Raw genomic sequence first — 20860 nt, forward strand, 5'->3', positions numbered from 1 at the left:
GAGCGCTGGACCACATGGCCAGGAGGTGGAGGGGTTGGGGTTCAAATCCAAGCAGGTTCCACACCACAGTGACTCCAAGTACACGTGTCCCAGGTGCAATCAGCAGGATGGCCGTCCTGCCCACCTCTGTCCCTGGTAAGCAGAAGCCGTTCTTTCCTTCAGGGATGCCTTCATGCCATCCGTGTGACCTCCCACCCCCCGGCCCCCACTAAGAACCCACTTGGAATCTTAAATTTGGGATTCACGTAGACCTGAAATAATCATTAGATATTGATTTGTCCGATTCCTCCTCCTCGTAGATGGGAGAACCGAGACTCGTGAAAGGGCCGTGACCTGCCCATGTCAGACCCAGGCCTCCACGCACACAGCCTGCTTCAGCGGAAAGAGTCTGGAAAGAAGGGAAGAGAGGAGGAGAGAGGGAGAGCAGGTCTGGTCGCGCGGACAGACTAGGCTTGAAATCCCGACTCGGCCATCTACTTTCTGGGTGACCCCGGCCAGGGGATGTTACCTTTTTTAGGACTTCACTCTTCTCGCCTATTCAAGGGGGATCTTGACATCCTCATCGAGGGGCGCTGGAAAGATGAAAGGAAGTCCTGGGTTTGGGCGCAGCGGCATAGTTCCTGCCTGGCACACAGTAGGCGCCCAGTACAGACTGGCTGCCTTCCTTCTTCCTTAGCAAAGGAAAATGGAATCTTAAGGCACTGAGACCAGGGTTTCCCTTTACGGAACCTGGAGAGGGGGGTAGATTGGGCCAGCAATGTGCGAGCCAGCGATGTGTCTGGCGAGAGCGGAGTCTTAAGAGCTCGTTGTTAAATACTTGGGAATTGCAAAGGCTCTTGTCGGTAGCCTTAAACCAGCCATGGTGGGTGTACTTTACACCATGGAAATTGGCAAACACACAACCAGGGATTTTTTTTTTTTTCAATAAAAGCATATAGTATGGAATTTACCAAGAGTAGGAAGTGACTCAAGATATCATTATGCCTGTTGTGTAGATGAGAGTCTGGGGCTAGCTGTGCCGGCTCACTACATCTGTATATCTATTATAAATTGCAGCTTCACTATTTTCCCCCTGGCCGTGAGACCTTGGGCAAGTCATTTCACCTCCTGAGCTTTTTTGGTCAGGCATAGAAACTGAGGTCAACAGCCAGCTGTGTGGGTTTCTGTAAAATGGCATAACACCAGCACCCACTTCATGGGCTTGTTGGAACCTGAAATGAAACAACACAGGTAAAATGTAAAGCACTAGGTTTTGAGTCTGATCAACACTTGGTATTAATATTATTTTCAGCCAGATGATAACTCGCTCTCCATACCTAATCATGAGGCTATGAGAAAGATGTCATCACCTCCAACTAAGGAAACGGAGACCCTGGTTCATGGTCATATGGCTGGTAGGTGGCAAACCAGATTTTGAACCCTGGCCTGATTGGCTCCAAGGCAGGGTTTCTGCCAAGCTCCTCGGCCCCAGCCCAGTTCTGGGGGACTGAGTGTGGGGGACAGGTGGCTGCCTTGGCCACTGGCTTCTGGCAGAAGTCATGGGGTCAGCATTTTTGCCTATCCCAGGGGTCTGCCAGAGCAACCCTACTCAGAGCCCAAAGCCTCTAATTTTGAACCAGTGTCCACACATGCCTCTTTTTCAAGGGTTTTGGAATCCCCAGACACCCTGCCTCTCCTTGGGTGTGCTCTGCTACCCAGGTATCCTGCCTCAGGGAATCACCCCAAAACAGCAATGGTCACTCCAGAACCAGGTGCCTCAGAACGTGATCAAATGAGGGAAAATGGATTTTCTTTCTCACTGATGGGTTGGCTAACCCCTTGTTGCTCCCTTTTCTGGTGCAGAGGGCTGGCTTAAGGAAGCAGGTAAGGAGGAGCAGTGCCCAGACTCTGGCAAGCATCTTCTCAAATCAACACAACCAACCCTTTTCTGATTCCCCTGCCCCTGCCTTCATTCTCCTTGCTCCCCTTCTCGTTGGCCAGTCTCCAAGCTCCATCTGGTTCTTTCTCCTCTCCTTGCCCCCGAGATGAGCCTGGCATGTCCTGAAGCCTAGAAAATTTGCACCTGTTCCCAGAAAACTGGGGGGGGGGGCAGGGCTGAGAAATGCAACAACCAAATACCCTTCTCCTCCTTTGCAGCACTCCTTTCCCGTCCTGATGGGGGGGAGGGTGGTGTCATCGGCCCTAAATCCAGAGGGTCCTTTCCCTCCATCTGCTCGGAGAGCGGCCAGCACCACCAGACACGCAGGGGAGGCCTCAGGCCCAGAGGACGCTCCCCTTCGCCACATGCTCTAGGAGTTTCGGAAGGGCAGCTGGAGCCCCTCTCTTGGCCCCCAAAGCCAAGTGGATGCCTGGATGCCCGGGGGGGGGAGAAATATGGCCAGCCTGGGACCCTGCTGACGGAGTTCCAAGCAGAGTGAGCTAGAATGCAGATTTCTTAAATTTTGTTTCCTTAGATTTTGTTTTAGACAAACTGATTAACTTCTGTGTACATCGGTTTTTTTCATCTGTAAATGCGCTCATCGGGGACATGGACATTCCATACATCCCAGAATGGCTACGTGGACCACACGCATGCTTGACCCGGTCCCTGGCTGAGGTGATGATGGATTTCTTCACTGGACCGTAACTGTTCCATTTGACAGGAATAACGGGGTGGCCTTATCATCGATTGTCCGATCTAAGTCACTTTGGAGAATCAAAGGGGACACTGTTTTTAATGATGCTGGGATGCTTGGCGTTCGTCACGAGTCAGTGGCACTTGAATTTGTTCATGGAAATAGCAAGTCCCGGAGGGTGATGCAGGGACCTGCAGGGAGCTGCAGGGGTGTGGCAGTATCCCCGGGGGAGGGGTCTACCACGATAAGCCCACAGCACATGCAGAGTTGGTGACTGTCACTGCCAAAAATGGAAGGAGATAGCTGTGTATCAGCCGTTATCACAGGATCAGCAAAGCATAAAAAGCTTACGAGATGCTTCTCTCTGGGCAGGAAGAGCCATGATACCTACCACCTAACATAGCATTCCTTACTGCGGCCTCTTAGCCTTCCCAGACCTTCCGGCCCGGGAGCATGGCGTCTCACTCTTCACCAAACCTTCTCAGGAAGAACACGATCTCCTGTGACTACCACAATCCTGCAGAGGGGGCCAACTGCCCCCATTTTACAGATGAACACACTGAAGTCCAGAAGAAAGAAGTAGATTGCCTGAACTTGCACTACTGAGTTTTCAAGTCTCAAAAGAACCCAGGCCTGGGTTCCTTCAACAGCCTTTAGAGATACCTGGAGCTGGGGGAGAAAAAAAAAAAAATGAACCCCAAAGCCACACCTCACAAATGAACTTGGGGGCCATTTGAGAAATTTCTCTTCTTTGCATCTCCAGTATTTTCTGCTTTGCTTGTCTCTCAGCCAGACTGTAAGTCCCCGAGAGTCAGAGCTAAGGCCGAAACTTCTGGTTGGTACACAGAGCGAGTGCTAACTTAATGGGGATTACATGCAAATATTTTAGAATACTATGCACTCATAAAAAAGAAAGTAGCTCTTAACGTAGTGGTAGGAAGTGGTCTCCAAGAAGTGAAGAAAACACAAGGTGTAGAGCAGTGTGGATCAGTTATCATTTGTACAAAAAATGAGAAAACACACACACACACACACACATATATATACACACCCACACAAAACACACTCTGTCTGGGAACAGAGAGTGTTTGGCAATCCTCGTTCCCTCCAGGGGAAAGAAGGAGGTGGCTGGTGGGGAAAAGAAACATTTCCCCCACGTATCTTTCTGGCACCTTTTGAATTTTGAACTGTGGGTAACAGCCCTTCAGAAAATAAATGCTTTAAAACTTAAAATCGCTCAAAATGAGGTATGCCATTTTAAAAAGTGAACTGTCTGAGGGCAGGGGGGGAGGAATGGCTCCCTGCGTTCCTGGTTAGTTGATTTCCAAATGGGTAGTTGATTTCCCAGCATTCATTGGGCAACAGGAAACCCTAGAAGGTCAAAGTTGATGGGACTTTGAGAGATCCTGTCCTCACTTTGCCAGCTGGGGAACTGGCCCAGGATCACAGAGGGAGCACATGGCAGAGCTGGGGTGGGAGAGAGGGAGTCCTGACACACAGACCTGACTCCTTCCGCAGCCAGCTGGGATTGCTGCTCTTGGGAAGCTCTGTCATCTTGTGGTTGAATACATAGCCATCAGGATGTGAAGACCCCTCAGACGAGAGGCCCCCATTCTGTATTGATTAGAATGTAAAAATTGAAACCCCCAGTACAGAGGCTTTGCACACAGCCAGGGTGATGCTAACGTTGATTACCCAAACCAAGGTACTTTTGGATTGAAAAGGATGCTCTTCATAACAATGTCGCCCAGACAATAAGCAAAAATGAGACTTCCTGGGAAAACTGAGACTGTCCCCCCCCACAAAAATCCCTACCATCGGGACACTGGCAAGAAGACCTTTTGTCCAAAGGGTCTGGTCTGATTCTAGTCTTTCATGCCTCCTCTCGTCTCCCACTGCTTCCTTTCCAAATACTGACGACAATGGCAAACCAGGGTTCAAATCCTAGCTGTGTTCAAACCACATTACTACTCTGAGCCCCCGCTTCTCCATCTGTGAAACAGAAAGCATGACCCCCGTCTTGAGGGCTGCTGGGAGAATGAAATGTCTCACACGGAGCTGGGTGCAGAGACTGTGCTGGCAGTAGTAGCTTCCCGAAACTCTTGGTGGTGAACAGAGAGAGCCTTTCTCCCAGACTAGATTCACAAATGCCCCTGTGGGAGGAAGTGTCAGGCAGCACACTCAGGGACATGTTGATTCTAATTCTGGGAGTCAGTTTGTGAAGCACTTCTTCGAGGTGACTCATTTGGGGACTCGCTGAAAAATCCTTTGAGTTAAAAACAAAAGTTGAATGGGGCTCCGGTTGCACCCTTTCCCCTCTACCCCCTACCTGACCAGGGTAGTGGGGGTAGTGCAGGGAATCTGGAGGGTCTCTGGGCTAAATTTGACCTGATCACCCCCCCCCCCTCAGCATATCACCTGGGGCTGGGACCAAGCCAGAGGGAAGGAAGTGGGTGAGGAAAACAGTGAACACTCCACCCTGCCAGCTCCTGAATTATAGCCCAAGAGGGCAGGAAGGGGGTGGAGGTGAACAAGCTTTCTTTATCCCCCTAACACTTAGCCTTAGTGTCAGCTTGCCTAGAGTCAGACCCATCCCTGCTGATTGCAGAGATGTGTACTGTGACCTGGGGCACGTTGCTTGACCTCTCTGAGCCTCAGTTTCCTAACTGGAAAATGAGGATATCAGGAGCACCTGCTAAAGGGGCTCCATGAGGCTGGGTTAGGGCTTTGCAAACTGCAGTGGTCCCAGTGCTTTTCCTCCTGGTGGTCTGGCACTATTCTCAAAGTTTCCGTCAAAGGGGAATTTCAGGTTCTTGCTCTGGAGCTTACCAGGACTGTTCTTGGAACCTGGGGCCTGTCCTACATACAGAAGACCTCTCATCACTTTCCCTCTGCTCAAATGTCACCTCATCAGAGAGGCCTTCTTCCAGCACCCTCTATGAAAAAGCACCCCTGGGCTTTCCTATCCCTTCCCTGTTTTATTTTCTCGACCAAACTTCTTAACCTCAACCATGGCAGATATTTGCAATTGCTTCCCCACATGCCCCACCCCCAGTCTGAAGCCCCAAGAGAGTCAGGGCTATATTTTGTTCACAAGCATATCCCAGTGCCTAGAATAGCACGTGATCCATATATGGTGCTCATAGATGTGTGTCAGGGATTGAATGAAGAAACTGATTTTGCTGCATTGATATGGTAAATATCACTGATCTGATAGTCACACTGCAACACGGTCTCAGAACTTTTATATTTATTTCTGTTACTTTTTGCCATGCTTATTTCTTACAGCTGTCCCTTCAGTCTCTCTGGTATTTACTGTAATGCATATCATGCGAAGTGAGATTGTAAGCAGGTCCCCAGCGAAACCGCTAACCAATGTGCAAAATGACCCGTTCTGTCCCTGTTGGTTTGTGGAAGGTCTGGGACTGGGCTGGGTCCTCTGGGCCAGCTGCTTCCCCACCTGTCTGCTCTTACACAGCAGCCCAGAGCTATGCTGTTCAGGAGGTAGGACTGCCTAGATTAGGCGCACAGGCACTGGAATTAGACGGTCTGTGGTGGAGCTACATGCTCAACCACTTATTAACTGGGTGACTTTGAGCAAGAGAATTTGTTTCTCTTAGCTTCTGTTCTAAGCCTCCTTTGTCCCATCTGTAAAATGGGCATGAAGGTAGCATAAGACCTCCTTCAGAGAATGGCTGTGCAGTTGTGAGGCTGGCACACAGTGGGTATTCAGTTGGCGTCATTATCGTTATGGATCACACCCAGGCAGAGTGCTGGGGTAACTGCTCCGTGCTCAGCGGTCAGTGTCCCTCCCTGGTTCCAGTCTTTTTGGGGGAACACAATACAGTTCTTGCCTGAGGAGGAGAAGCAGTCAGTGTGGAAACAGGAACTGTGTGAACCAGGCACGGCCCTTCTTGGGGGAGGGGGTGGGTGTCTGTTCCCTTAAGAAGTGCACCAGGGAACTGAGCAGGCAGCTTTTGGGGCCTTACGTGGGGCCTCTGTCTCCTTAGAGGGGGTCTTAAGCATTCATTAGTAGAGCCTTCCAGAAACTTTTGCACATTGGCTTTTACTGTCTTGGGGTCCACAGGATTTGGGGGGTTCCAGATGAGGAGACGCTGGCACTTTGAGGGCAAGGAGCCGCACCTTCACCACCATGTGGAGATAGACCTGGAGTCTACTTCTGAATGTGTGTTTGCATTCAGTAGGCACATAATAAGCGCTAGCTGACTGGCCAGTGTGACCAGGACCGAGAATGGAGCAATGTTAGTAGATGGGTCCCCAAGGAAGCGGGGGAGGGGTCCACGAAGTTCGCTGACCTCAGACCCTAATCCTAAATCTCTAGAACCTGAGAAGGGGGGAGGGGAGTCTGCTGGGCCTGACTCGCCCTGAGAGTATGGGCCTCAGTTTCCCCGTCTTTGAAATGGAGGGCTCGGCTGGTCGAATCACTCGCGGTCTGAGGGGCTCCGGGGCGCGGAAGGGTCCCAGCGCCGTGCGGTAGCCGCGGGGCGCCCCCCGGGCCAGCGTGGCGGCAGCGCGCACGAGCGCAGGGGGCGGCGCGGCCCCGCGGTGGGGAGGGGCGGGAACGCGCGCGGGCCCGCGCAGGCGGCGGCGGAACCCAGCGGACGGGCGTGCGGCCGCGGCGCCGCCGACTCGTGTGGGACCCTCCGCTCCGGCCGGCCGCCCGCCGGGCCGCGCGCCGCTCCTCCCGCCAGCGGCCGAGCCGCCCGCGCTTCGGTGAGTGGCCTGGGACCGGGGCCCGGCAGGGTCGGAACGGGGAAGGGGCGGGGGCCCGACGGCGGGGCGGTCACCCCCAGCCGGGGTGACGGGGGTGCGCGTGCGCGCGCGCGCGGCCGCGACTCGGCGGGGGACAGCGGGCGGGGGTGCACGCGGGAGGCCGGGGCGCGAGTGAACCAGCGAGTCTCAGCGTGTCGGCGGCCGTGCGTCCGAGCGTGCGTGGGCGGCGTGTCTGTGTGTCCCTCGGGGTGTGCGCCTGGGGGAGTGTGCGTGCTGGGGCGGACACGGTGCGTGTGCACGTCGGAGGGTCTGGGTTGGGTGACTTGCGGTGAATGTGTGCGGGGGACACGGGCATGGCTCCCCTGTAGCCATTTATTGTTTACTATTTGCCGGGGAGTGTGCCAAGGACTTCACGTGGGATCCCATTTTTGTGAAGGAGTTGTGTGGGTTCAGGGAGTATGTGTGCACACGTGGGTGAGCATTCACAAGTGATTTGTGTGTGCATTAGTGAGCTTGCGAGGACAAAAGTGTCTGTGTACGCCACGAAATAGTATTTTGTGTCCAGGAGTGTGTGAGTGTGTTTACTATGGAGGGTGAGGGTCCCCCCCCCCCTTGCACCCACCAGGAGTCTTGTAGGATGTGTCCGCCCCTGGCCCCCATGCCAGGGAGCCCATGGACAGAAGTAGGCTGGGGGTGGGCACCCAGTGGGTGCTGGGCCTTGTGTGGTGACTGAGGGCGGAGGTCAGACCCGCAGAGCTAGGCTGGGCTTGGCAGAGTAGGGGAGGCCTTGGAGCCAGGCCTTGGTGGGGCCAACTGGCAGGACCCAGGATGCTCATGCTGGGCTGGGGCTCTGGTGGGCCTAGCAGAGCTACTTGGCCTGGTACTAGAGGACTTGTGTTCAGTTCTTCCTAAATACCCCTCTGGGTCTCTTGGGTTTGTTCTTGCCCCTCTCTGGCGCTGGCAGATTATAACCTTTCCCCCAGGCCTTTGGGGTTGACAAGGTCCTGACCCTGGGAAGCCCAAGGGTCCCAGGACACTTGTCTGTGTATTGGAGGGTCTCTCCCTCTCTGCCTGCTCTGCTAAGTAGATAGATATTAATCTGATTTATTCATTTGTTGAGCCTGGGCTTCGAGCATGAGCCCTCAGGACAGTAACAAATTGATCACAGCAGGCTTGGGACACCGGTTTCCAAAGTCTGTCCTGCAGCTTTGACGGGCCGTTTTTTGGGGGGGCTTTATAAATGTCGAAAATCTCTGCTGTCGAAAGTCTTCATTGCTTTAAGGGCAACTTTAGAAACACTGAGCTCCCTTGTTCGCCCTGAATTTTCAAAACTCAGCTTGCCTTTCTGCGGGGAAAATGTCGTACGCAGGCAAATCTTGGAGGCACATTTAAAAACCGTGGTGTTAATGGAAGAAGAATTTCATTGAAAGGGACGCGCAGAGCCGAGCCGGCTGGAAGCATCTGTTCCCAACGCAGCAGCTTCCCGAGTGAACTTTGGACGTCTTCTTTTAGCAAACAAAACCTGGAAGGAAACAAAAAAGATCCACATTCTTTTTCTTTTTTGTCCTAAAAAAATGAAACACACACACACACACACACACACAAAATACCTTCTGGGTTTGCTGGAAATGCTGCCTCTCCTCTCCCCTCAAGGCCGGGCCCTCCCTCCATCCCCCACCCCCAAATAAAATATGCCTGTGGGGAGCTGTGAATGAGTCACTCCCTGGCAGAGAGCCCCACGGGCAAACATTTGGGAAGGTTCTTGCCTAACTTCCCAGAAGAAAAGGCCCAGGATTTAAAATGGTCCCTGTGGTTTGTCAGCCTCTGCCGTCCTGTCTACTTCGGAAATGACTAAAAAGTAGTTTCTGTATTCAGAAAATAAAGTCTCAGACTGAAGCAGTGGCCCAGGTTGGTCTGGGCTTTGGGCCATTCAGATTGTTCAGGTTTCAAGAATGGAAGCTCCTGGCTTTGGGTTGGGGGTGGGGGGGGCATTTCCAGTGGCCCTGAGCACGGAGGGAGCAGGGAAAGGGGATGACGGGAAGGCACGTTTAGGGAGGACCTACTGTGCAGAGAGACAGAGAGATCCAGCCTGGGACTGCTGAAAAGAGGTTGAGGCAGAGTCCTGTCACCTGCTTGACTTCAAACCTGTCCTCTGCACCAGGGATGTGACCCTTGTCTCCTGAGGGTGCACCGATGGGGTGCCCAGTGCTTTCATTCACACCTGCTCCTTTAATCTGCCTCATGAGGTAGGGGGTTGTCATCTCCATTTTACAGATGACGTAACTGAGGCTCAGAGAGATGAAATGCGAGGCATGGTTTCATGAAAGTAGCCCACACCTAATGGCCACCATTTATCAAAGGTATGCTGTGTGCCAGGCATGGTGCCAAAAGCTTTAAGGGCCTTCGTTCATTCAGTCCACTCAGCAACACGCAGATGGGAGCTGTCATGACGCCCATTTTACAGGTGAGGAAACTGGGGACACGGAGAGGTGAAGTCATGCACCAGAGGTCACGGACTGCTACGCGTTTGGCCCTGGGATTGAACTCAGACTTGTCTGAGCAGAGCCCGCACTGTCTTCCCACAGGACCTGGAAAATCATGGTCCCTGTTTTCCAGGTTCTTCTGGGGCTGGGCTCCTCGCCAGGCTCCCAGCTTGGGGGAGAGGCCTTCCCGAAGGGGCTGCTCTCCTTCCTTGTCCTCTCCTGCCCCTCTGCTGTGGACAACCCACACCCAGGGCCGGGACTGTCAGCTTAGAAAGGGCTCACAGTTCACATTTTTTTCTTTCCTCATGAAGTGCCAGAGATTGGTTTCAGAAGGGAAGTGTCAAAACAATCGTCAAAAGGAGAAGAATATCCCCTTCCTCTTCTCTGGTCAGACCAAGCAAGGGAGTTAGAGCAGCGAGGGAGGAAGACCCTGGTGAGTCATCCAAGATGAAATGCGGGTTGGCATCTCCAGGCCTGTGCGGGGAGGAGCCCGCTGGAGCACTGCCCTCAGGAAGCGCCCAGTGTGTTCCAACCCTTGGCGATGGCAAGTTACCCCTGGACTCCCCGTTCTGAACATCTGACAACAGGATCATTTCTACATAGGTTTCTTGTCACTCGCTGTTCTGGCCGTGTGCCTGTCTCTCTGCCTCATTCATTTCCTTTCTTATCACGGGCTTCAAGACGCGGTTCCCGAAAGGAATGTAGTGTTTGAGGACTGTGCGGTTTGGGGGTGTGCAGGCAGCCCCTGCAAGGGTCCTTTGATGTTGGAAGGAAAAGGTATTTCTCTCCCAAGTACGCTCTGCGAATTGATGAACATTTGCAAATTGCTTTGAGATGCGTTAATTTAAGGTGTGAAATAATAGATCTTGTGCGAAGGCTCAGCCACGTTTCTGGCATTGATGGATTTCTCTCCCGTCTGGCCTGTGATTTGGGGAGGTAAAAATAGTCCTTGTTTCTACATTTTTTCATCTTTATTTATTTATTTATTTATTTCTGCTGATGTCATTCTTCTGAAGCGGTGTGTACATCAGCATGGACCTTCCCTTGGCTGTCACTGCGGATGGTTGCCAATATGCTGGTCACCAGGATGTGCAAGGGTCCTGGGGAGCAAGGGTGCTCCTGGGGTATGTGTAGGGTGGTCATCTGGGGTGGTCTCCCCCTGGGTGTGTGAAATTGCTTTGAAACGAATGGGAGGTAGATGGCCAGGATTCACCAAAGAGCCTCAGTGGATTTTTTGGTATTTGGCCATTTTATATCTGACTCTGGGGTAGTGACAAGATGGTCTCTGGGGAAATGTTTTTTTATTTTATATATATATTTTTTAGTGATTTATTTATTTATTTATTTAAGGCGAGCCCATTGCCCACTGTGGGGCTCGAACTCATGACCCCAAATCAAGAGTCAGATGCCCCACTGACTGAGCCAGCCTGGTGCCCCCAAAATGTTTTTATTTTAAAAAGAAAAAATCAGGTCATTCAGTGGCTTCACTCATTCCTCTCTGAGCTGGGTGACATGCTCACAGCCCCTTCTTTGGCCCAAACTGAATTAGAGCAACAGCCTCCTCAGACTCCGCTTCCAGACAGACTAGACATTGGGGCACATCGGTTGGTGGTGTAACTTCCTGTGACGTTCAGTTTGGGAACTTGACCGTGGTGTGTGATCTAGCATTTTGACATCTGTCCCTCTAACAGACTGGCCTGTGTGGAAACAGACCCACATACACAGCCTCTGCTGTGTTGTCTCCAACTCTGGATTTTTCCACAGACGACTGCTCTGGTGGTCTGGTGGCAAAGGCCCAGTCTTCTGGCCAGGCCTCTCAGCATCTACCAGCAGGATCACTGCACCCCAAACCCAATGGGCGGCTTTGGCTCGGCTCTGGGGGACAGATGAGTGAGGGGCCTGCAGACCTGAAAAGTGCAGCCGGGATCTGAAATGCATTCAGTTCCAAGGACCTCGATCCACATGGAGCCTTTCTTCCTTTCTCTTCCACATCTGCGTGATGGTGACCTCATAGAAAAGAAAAAGGGGCTTTATGTAGGAATTCCATAGAGTGTGAAGGAATTTCTGCGAGGGAAGGGGGGAGGGAAGCTGCCATTGAGAGCCAGTCGGGCTGCATTTCCTTGAGTTGTTTAAGTCTCATACTTCAGAATTGGGCTGGAGGAGGGGCAGTGCTTGACCTTGGAGAACGGAGCTGGCGCCTTAGCGGAGACCTCCCCAAAGCCTAAGACTCCCTTAGAGGAGAACTCCTCAAAGTCCCCAAGTTGTAGTTGAGGAGATGGGACGAACCCCTCGCTGCAGGTGAGCAGCAGAGTCATATTTATCCACGACCCCTCTCCCCAAGGCCAGCCCTCTCTTTTCCTTGTTGTCCCCAAAGTCTTTGACAACTGGGAGTTGTCAGGAAGAGATTTGCAAAGGGGCATTGGGTACCCTGCAAATGACCTTCGGCTCTACCCCCCAAAAATACAGTAGGCTCACCATCCAGAGAAGAGCCACATGCCCATTTTACAGAATGGACACTGAGGCCCAAGGAGGGGAGGGTGCGAACCCACAATCACATTAAGAACTTGAGGGTTGGCACCGAGTGGAGTGAGGTGGGGTGTCCCAGAGCAAGTCATTTGTCTCCTCGAGCCTCAGTGTCCCCATCTGGGAAACAGACAACATTATGACCTCCAATGGCTGAGGGAAGAACGACAGGAAATAATGGGTGTAAAGCCCTCCGCACACAGGTGTCTCCCCAGAAATGCTTGACGCTCGCTGCCTGAGATTTTATGGGAGGCGAAGAAACTGTGTGGTTATTAAGGACCTGCCCAGGGTCATGGGGCAGAAAGATTGTTTCCCTGTCGAGAGCATTTTCAGTGCTCCTGCATCTCGAGGCCCTAAATCAGGCCACAAGCAGCATTGGGACCTCTCAGGTCCACTGAAGCCTGGCCCTGTGGTCATGACCCTCAGAATAGCTGGAAGGGGACATGGTAGTTTGGTAAGACGAGGCGGGACACAAGTTAGGGTGCTCTGAGTGGCTCAGGGAGACATTCAGAAGTCAGCATTTTGTGCTCCCCCACGACGCTCAGAAAGGGAGCCTCGAAGGTTTGGATGCGTCCTTTTGGCGTTGGAAGGTCTCGGGAGGCCCCGAGAGCGGTGTCAGCCACGGTGTGTCATTAAGCAAGGCAGATGTTTTGTTAATTATTTACACGGCGTGGGGGGGGGCAGGGGGCCCATCAGAGGTCTGTGCTGACAGGAGCGGCTGTCACAGACCTGGGCCTGGGGGCAGGAGTCCTCCTCAAGGGCCTGGGGGTGTCCCTTCAAGTTTGTGTGGGGCTGGCTTGTTGTCCTGAGGGGGAGGGCAGGGCCCACGGAAGTGGCCACCCTTCCAGAGGACGCTTCTGTGGGCATCTGTGCAGCTCTTCACACCTGACACCCCACCCTGGTGCGTGCGGTAAGGGGCGAGCATCAGTGGTCCGTGGAGCCACCCTTGAATCCAGCACCTCTACTCCCTCACCTGGAAAATGGGCCAGTAGCCCCAGGCTCAAGGCCCTGAATTCTTGGACACTGGGCCGGTGGGGGGAGGGGGTGATTTGCCTTAGAAAACCAACTTTAGGACTAGAATTGTCAAAAGGAAGGGGTCTCGGATGAGAGCCTTCCCTGAGAAGCCATAGAGGGTGAGGGACGCTAGCTGGGGACGGGGCAGCCCTAACCCTTCCCACAGCACTGACCCTGTTATTTGTTTTCTAGAAGGATTTCCGTTTGCATGGGAGTCATTTTAAGAAAAGATTCTTGTATGAAATATCCATAATCTAGATGTCTGTGGAGACAGAAAGCAGAGTGGCGGTTCCCCGGGGCTGAGGGAGGAGGCACGAGGAGCCGCCACTCAGTGGGAACAGGGTTTCCTTTTGGGTGATGAAAACGTTTCGGACCCAGAGAGGTGGTGAATGCGCCAAATGCCACCAAGTCGTTCACTTTAAACGGGTTAATTTTATGTCACGTGGACAATTTTTTTATATAAGGTTCTGATGCTTAAAAATATAGGCATGAAAGCCTCTCATTTTACAGCTGGGGAGACTGAGGCCCAGGGAGGCTATGAGCAGTTTCCAGGGGCGTGGCTGATCAGGACGCTTTCCCACCTATCAGGCCAAGGCTCTGGTCGTGGGGCGTGGGCCCGGGCTGGGTGCAGAGAGTCTGTGGCAGAAACACAGACCTGGTCACCGCTGCGTGGGTGGAGCGGGCTCCCTGGTTAGCCACACACGGCTGTCCGCCCACGCACTCCTTGGAGAAATAGCTCCTGATGTTGTGGGTCAGGTGTTATTCTGGGAGCTGGCCCGGAGCCCCTCTCACGGCCCCACCCTGCAGCCCTCTAACCACCTGGGGAGGAGGACAGGGCTTGTGTCACACGCCCCTGGGGGTGCCTGCAGGTGACATGTCCCTGGCTCACCCCTGGGTAGCAGGAGTGCTGCTTTCCAGGGAGGAAGGGCCTCCGAGTGGGCCTCGAGGGAAACACGACGTCTGCCCAGCAGGCTGGGTGCGGGAAAGCCTGGAAGTCTGAGAGCGCTGGGGTGCAGGGCTGGTGGACCCCAGGGTGGGGCTGCGGGATGGGGAGTTGGGAGCGAGACCGGGGTCCTAGGCTGTGGGCAGCCCCCCAGCAGGGGGAAGCCAGGAACTTCTGTCACTTCCTCAGCTGTTGCCCCCTGTTCTTTGTACGGGGACCAACCCTGTATTACGTTCCGTTCTAACCCTGCCCGCGGGTTAGCTCCCTTCCTCCTCCCGGCAGTTCTCCGAGGCGGGTGTCGTTCCGCCAATTTTAGACCGAGAAACAGAACCGGAGACTCGAAGATGTGTGGCGCTTAGTTAATGGTCACGGCACCGAGGCCTGGTCTGCAGAGTCGGAAGACGGAAACGCCTGTCGTATGGGCTGGGAGTTGGTGCCCAGGCGCAGGGCCCGGGGGAGGGCCTCCCAGGCAGCTGGAAGGAACAGCACGTACCAGGGAGCAAGTGGTGGGAGAAGGGGCTGCCCAGGCCTCTGGGGATCTGGGGGAGATTTGGTCATTCTTGCGAGAACAAGAAACATTCTTGCTCCCTCTGCCTCGCACTTCTGAATGGTCTTTCTCTCGCTTACTCTGCTCCAGCCCTGGCGTCTCCTTCCTTTTCCTCAGACGTGGTAAGCTTATGCTCCCCTCTGTCCTCTCTTCCTGAAATCCTTTCCCCCCAGTGCCCGCATGACTTGCCCCCAGCCCTCATTCAGGACACCACAAAAGTCACTTCTCCAAAGAAGCCCTATTGTCCCCGTCCTGTTGAAATGAACCCGTCACTCCTTCACTCTCCATTCCCTGACTTGGCCTTTTATATCTTTAGGACCCTTACCCTATCTGGATTCTGTATGTTTATTATCCCTTTCTCGGACTAGAATGTAAGCTCCGTGTGGATAAGACTTGGTCTGTGGACTACCACTGGGTCCTCGGTGCCCAGGATGGTGCCTGGCACATAATAGGTGCTCAGTTAATATTTATAGAATGAATGGGAAGTTTCAAGTGGGCAAGTGGAAGGATGCTGGAAGAATGTCTACGTGGACTTGTTGAATCTGTTAGCAAACACTGCTTCTCCCAGTGGGCGGCGAAGGGCTGCGTTGTGCCTACTGAGCCACCGCTGTCCAGAGAAGGTTTCTTAGATAATGGCTCAGGTTATTCCTAGAGTGGGGCCTAGGCTTAGAGAAGGGCTTGTACCTCCCAACGTTATCAGGGTCTCTTTCTTTGCTCCTTTCCTACTGATGGGGGGCTCCTGATGCCTGTATAGGAGTGGCTTTGGTTTGGAGTGGGTGGGTATGTGTCTTCAAGCTACATTTTCTATCAAGTGCATTTTCTATCGATTTTTTTTTTTTTTTAAGAGGGCTTATCTTTTGAGGGTTGCTCAGGGAAAGGGAGGTGTTTAACTCTCCCAAGCAACTCCAGAGTCTACCCAGACCAGAGAATGGGGAGTTGTGGGTTGAAAGGGAAAGGGATTGCCTAGCTGGTGTGGCCTTGGCGGGCTACCAGGGTGGGTGCCCAGATGGCGGGACCACTGGGGACCACATGGCAGACAGACAGGGAGCCCACCCATAGGTTTGGCGGGTCCCGCAGAGTCCAGCCGGATTTAGTTACACCAGGATCTGAAGTGTGGACTTGGTGTGCCTGAGTCAGTGTGTGTGCATTTCCTTTGCTCATCTCCCCCAGGACTTTTCGGAGCCTTTTGTGTTTGTTTTAATTGCCAGCCTCCTCAGCTCACCCAGGAGGAAATGAGGATTGGATTTTTGTCTGTGCAGAGCCTGGGGGACAAGGGTGAGGGCTGCCCACTCTCGATGGTGACAGCACAGCATTTGGGAACTATGCAAAGAAAATACTTTTGCTTCAAGCGAACAACTTTTGTTTGCACATGCTTTTATGACATCCCAGGCCTTCCGCTATCACCCGTCTGTCGGTTAGGCATGTGAAGACCACAATTTCCAAACTCTCAAAAGGGCAGTGGTCTGTAAAAGCATTTTAGTGACATTTGGGGACAGGAGAGGCTGTTTGGAAGATGCTGTTTGGTTGCCAGTACATAAGAAGTTTCTGGATCCTCGAATGGCTTATGGGATGGCATCTTTGAAATTGCACAGTGCTGAAAATTCTGGGACATATGGTCACTGTGATGTGCTAATGTTAGCAATCGAGATATTTAATTACCCAGAAAAACCCCTTTGCCTATCCACTACGGGTTACTGGAGAGCCTTTATTTCTCAGGAGGAAGGTCTCACACTGTGTAATCCGGACCAGCAGACAGGGAGTCATTATCCCTCATTAATTTATTAGCTAATTAAGTGATTTATCTGGTCACGCATTTATTCCTCCCACTGCTGCTCATTGGCAACATTTGCTGGGTCCTACTCTGTGCCTGGACCGGTGCTGGACACCGGGGATAGGATGAAACTGAAGAGCAGGTAGGACTGAAGCCCCGCTGGGTGCCAGCCTGTCAGGTGATGCTGTGGGTGACAGGTGCATTCCCCTCCCCGTGAACATTTACTGAGCACCTACTATGCGCAGGCCCATGGAGCTACCGAATGAAAATGACACGGTGCCTTGTGCTTTGAACTCCCATTGCATTTTGATGGTGTCTCTTGATTCTGGCCCTCTGCTTTCTGTGGTAAATCCAGCCAGCCACCGTTCACAGGTCCTCGAATGAACCAGAAACAATCCAGATGCCCCAGGAACCAACGTGAGAACAAGGCATCCCCTTCACACATTGCGTCTCAGCTCCACATCTTGCCGCCACCCAGCAATTTGAGACAGAATGTGAGATCTCGTGGTTGGCTAAATACATAAATATTTTATGTCTCGATATTCTGAAAACGAAGCCCAAATGCGCAGAACTGCAGCACATCAGTGCTATAGATCATATGTTATAATAATCTGATGACATGTTGTTTAAATATTTATGGACTGATGCGCCATGACAATGGGGGGAGAGAGTCTTGGAGTAGAGTCGGTGCAGATGCTAGAAAGGAGGGAGCAGACCCACGCAATCCTGGGAAGTGGCACGTGATGCTCAGGTTTGGGGTGTGAGGTTTTGGGGTTTCGGGACGACTGCAGTGGCCAGTGTTTATTGAGCACCTGCTGTGAGCTGTGCCCTTCACCGATGTCATTTCGTCTAGTCCTCACAGCCACCCTGTGAGGATGCGACTCTTAGTAATCCCAAGTGACAGAGGGGACACTAAGGCCCAGCGCAGGTCAGATCTGCCCTAGACCCCACAGCTGGGGTGGCCCGGGGTGCACCCCGGGTCGGTAGCTCTCTGAGCTCATATTCACCGTGTTTTCTGCTCCAACCATGACCAGTCCTGTCCGAAAAGCTGCCGCCACCACCTGGTACTAACTGGATTTCTAAATCACAGGAAAAAAGGCAACTCTGAAATGTTGGGCAGGACTAGAAGCCACAGGAACAAATCTGTAACCCAGGAGGGGCGATTGTGCGCCGCCTGCAGAGCCACCAGGCCCCATGCCTGGCACACGGTGGGGGCCCTGGAACTGGCACTTCTGTCCCTTGGCCATTCAGCTCGCTGCTGATTTTGTGGTCGTGCGGGGAATTGTCTGCAGACTGTCCCCAAGTTAGTGCCTGGGGCCCCGGCCTTTGCATACACCTTCCCTTCTCCCTGCCATGCGACCCTGCAGAGCTGAGACACCTCCCAGCCTCCAACAGTCCTGTGAGGAAGCCCCCCCTGTCTCCACCTTACAGATGAGAGGCACCTGCCGACCCCCAGAGCTTAGTCCCTCCAGGAGGGAGCCATTCCTTCCACGGCCTCCCAGAGGCTCTGCTGGGTCAGTCTCCTCCCACTGGCTGTGCCTCCACCATGGGTCCTGCCCGTTTCATCACTGCTCAGTGTCCTGCTCATTGGCACATCCCCAGCACCGGAAAAGGGCCTGGTCCACAAGATGACAATAAGCGACCAGCGGTTCAGCTGCGAAAAAGAAGCTCCAGGGACAGGGGTGAGGGCAGAGCTGAGTTCTGAGAAGCTCTTCGACCAGTGACTGTGTCAGACCGCGTGGATATCCCCCTGGGGCCTCTGGGACAGGGGCTGGGGGTCAGAAGGACATATAGATAGAAGGTAGGGCCTGCTACGTGATTTGCGTGGCCCAGCACAAAGAGAAAATACAGATCCCCTTGTTTTAAAAAGCCAAAAAAAAGCTTTATCCTTCACCATCTCTTCCTACCTGTCGTGGTGGCTTTCCTTAGCGACTGAATGCCATGCTTCCTCGGTCACAGGGACACTCACCTGCCCCCGCAACTGCACCCAGGCCCCTGCCAAGGTTGGAGGATGGCAGAGGTCACTGGGGAGCAGAGCTACCCATGAGCTCAGGCTCCATCATCCCACCAAAGGCTTCACTTAGCCCGCACGGATTCCAAGATGAAGACTTTAAGGCAGTGGACGCAGAGCATGAAGCCCCAAGCAGGGGGCTCCCTCCAGAGGACAGGGCAGGGGAAGACGGAACTACACTGGTCACATGCACGTGAAGCTGGCCCTGATGGAGGGCCACAGCCTCCTCCCATCGGCGGGCACACTGCGCAGAACTTGGAGCCAGATTTTACCTGGGGGAGAAGTTCCACTGTGAGGTCCTCTCTACAGACCACCAGCCAGCCTGGGCTGTGAGTGCTGTGGTTGGCCGGCTGGTCTCACGCCTCACCCCGGGCCTCTCGTGCCGAGGACACACCGTGGACATGGGTCTCGCTGGAAATGCCCCCTTGTCACATTCCTCCTGTGTTACTGCATCGACAAACCCATCCCTTCCGACTTCTTGTCCTTCCGTGACGTGTGACAAGGTCCAAAATCAGATGATGAGCTTGCTGACCACTCGCTCGGGAAGAAGGCCAAGCAGCTGGTGCCCGGAGGATGAGAGAGGGCGGAGAGCTCAGATTCCGCCAGCTTCCCACGCCGCTCCTTGCCCTGAAACGGGGCTGGGGCTGGCGGCCGCAGGATGTGGACATCTGGCTACTCTCAAAAACGTGAATGAGGGGCTCCTGGGGAGCTCAGTGGGTTAAGCCTCTGCCTTCAGCTCCGATCATGATCTCAGGGTCCTGGGATCAAGCCCCGCATCGGGCTCTCTGCTCAGCAGTGAGCCTGCTTCCCCTTCTCTCTGCCTGCCTCTCTGCCTGCTTGTGATCTCTCTCTCTCTCTCTGTGAAATAAATAAATAAATAATCTTAAAAAAAAAAAAAGTGAATGAGGGAGGCTCAGGAACGTTCACTCTTGTTTATTTAGCACTTACTGTGTGCCAGCGATGTGGCCAAGTATTTCATCTGTGTTGCCATAGTCGATCCCCACAATAACGTTGGGCTGGCCCCGTTTTTCAGAGGAGGAGAACTGAGGTTCAGAGATGGAAGCCACCACTCCGAAGCCATAAACCACGTGGTTTGGAAACTGAGGTTTGAACCCAGGCCTGGGGCCCCGCCCGGCTGAGTCTTGTGCCTCCACGCTCCATTGCACGTGTGTGGGGACGGGACAGGAGGCAGACTGCGGCCGCTGATGCTTATCAACCCCTCCTTGGCAGGGAGCAGGTTCCGAGGCTCTAGCTGCAGCTCCCGCCTCCCCAGACCAGTCTCAGGCTGAGACACAGGGGGTAGGGGGAGGTGGTGGGTTAACCCGGACACCCTGCATGCCAGCCAGGCCTCTGCCTTCTGCTCGACACTCCCCTTGGCTTGTTGCTTCCCGCTGGGGGACCTCAGTTTTCTCACTTGCAAATCCAGGGGCACGGCTCAGTTCCTGTCCCTGGGCGGGGGGTTTCACAACTCAGTGAGGTAGGCACGAGAACGGTTGTGACAAGAGGTTACTGTTAGTGTACTGAACAATTAAGGGCACCGCGTGGGGTGAGGACGGCAGCTTGGGGACACCTGTGACACTCTGGGGATCCTCTCCATGCTGGGACATTAGCCGTCACTCAGCCCAGAGCTGCCCCCTGGGACTCTTCCCTTGCTCGTTTTGTGCGGTCGTTCGTTGAGCCAACAAAGCCAGGCACGGTTCTAAGAGGCATGACGAACAGAAGAGACAAAACGGAGCTGGCCTTCTGGCTGGGGGGAGCCGGCATAAAGAAGCCGGGAGTAAAGTACGTCCTGCGTCGCTGGTCCAAGTGTGGGAGACAGACGCAGGGGGGTTGAGATGGGGGGCTCTCTCCTGGGGTGGTACTCCCACGGCCTCCTGAGATTTCACATGTTGTCTGTTGTTCTAGATCCCAGCTCTCCCAGGGGGGCTGGGACGGCCTCTCAGACCTGCTTTGCCTCAACTATCTTTGAGAACATGGGACTCTTCCCTTGGGCTCTCCCAAGACCTTGAACTGCTCCGTGTCAGGGCCGCTGGTTACCGGCGCCGACCTGGGCAGGTCCTGGCCACATATTCTTGTGGCCACCGACTCCTCCTGGTGACCCTGAGAGACAGGTCCTTTAGTTCCATTTTACAGACAAGGAAAGGGAGGCTTAGCGAAGCTAAGTTGGTGGCGCAATGGTACACAGTAGGTCTGCGGCTGAGCCAGGCTTCGAACCCAGG

The 20860-nt window shown here is 53.7% G+C and overlaps 1 protein-coding gene across 2 annotated transcripts in view; it reads left to right on the forward strand.

The window, feature by feature from the left end:
* Positions 1-7212: 7212 nt before the first annotated feature.
* Positions 7213-20860, forward strand: part of NEK6 (NIMA related kinase 6) — an 81367-nt gene continuing 67719 nt past the window's right edge. Inside the window, exon 1 of one of the 2 annotated variants that reach the window (XM_045082375.1) lies at positions 7213-7349. The gene's annotated coding sequence lies outside the window, so the exon portion shown is untranslated. Of the gene's footprint in view, positions 7350-10194; positions 10266-20860 lie in introns of those variants that run through there. The other variant, XM_045082376.1, reaches the window with a different exon arrangement.

The sequence above is a fragment of the Mustela putorius genome, unplaced genomic scaffold (genome assembly GCF_011764305.1).
Source record: "Mustela putorius furo isolate JIRA1106 unplaced genomic scaffold, ASM1176430v1.1 tig00000596_pilon_pilon_pilon, whole genome shotgun sequence".
Taxonomy (NCBI): Eukaryota; Metazoa; Chordata; class Mammalia; order Carnivora; family Mustelidae; genus Mustela; species Mustela putorius.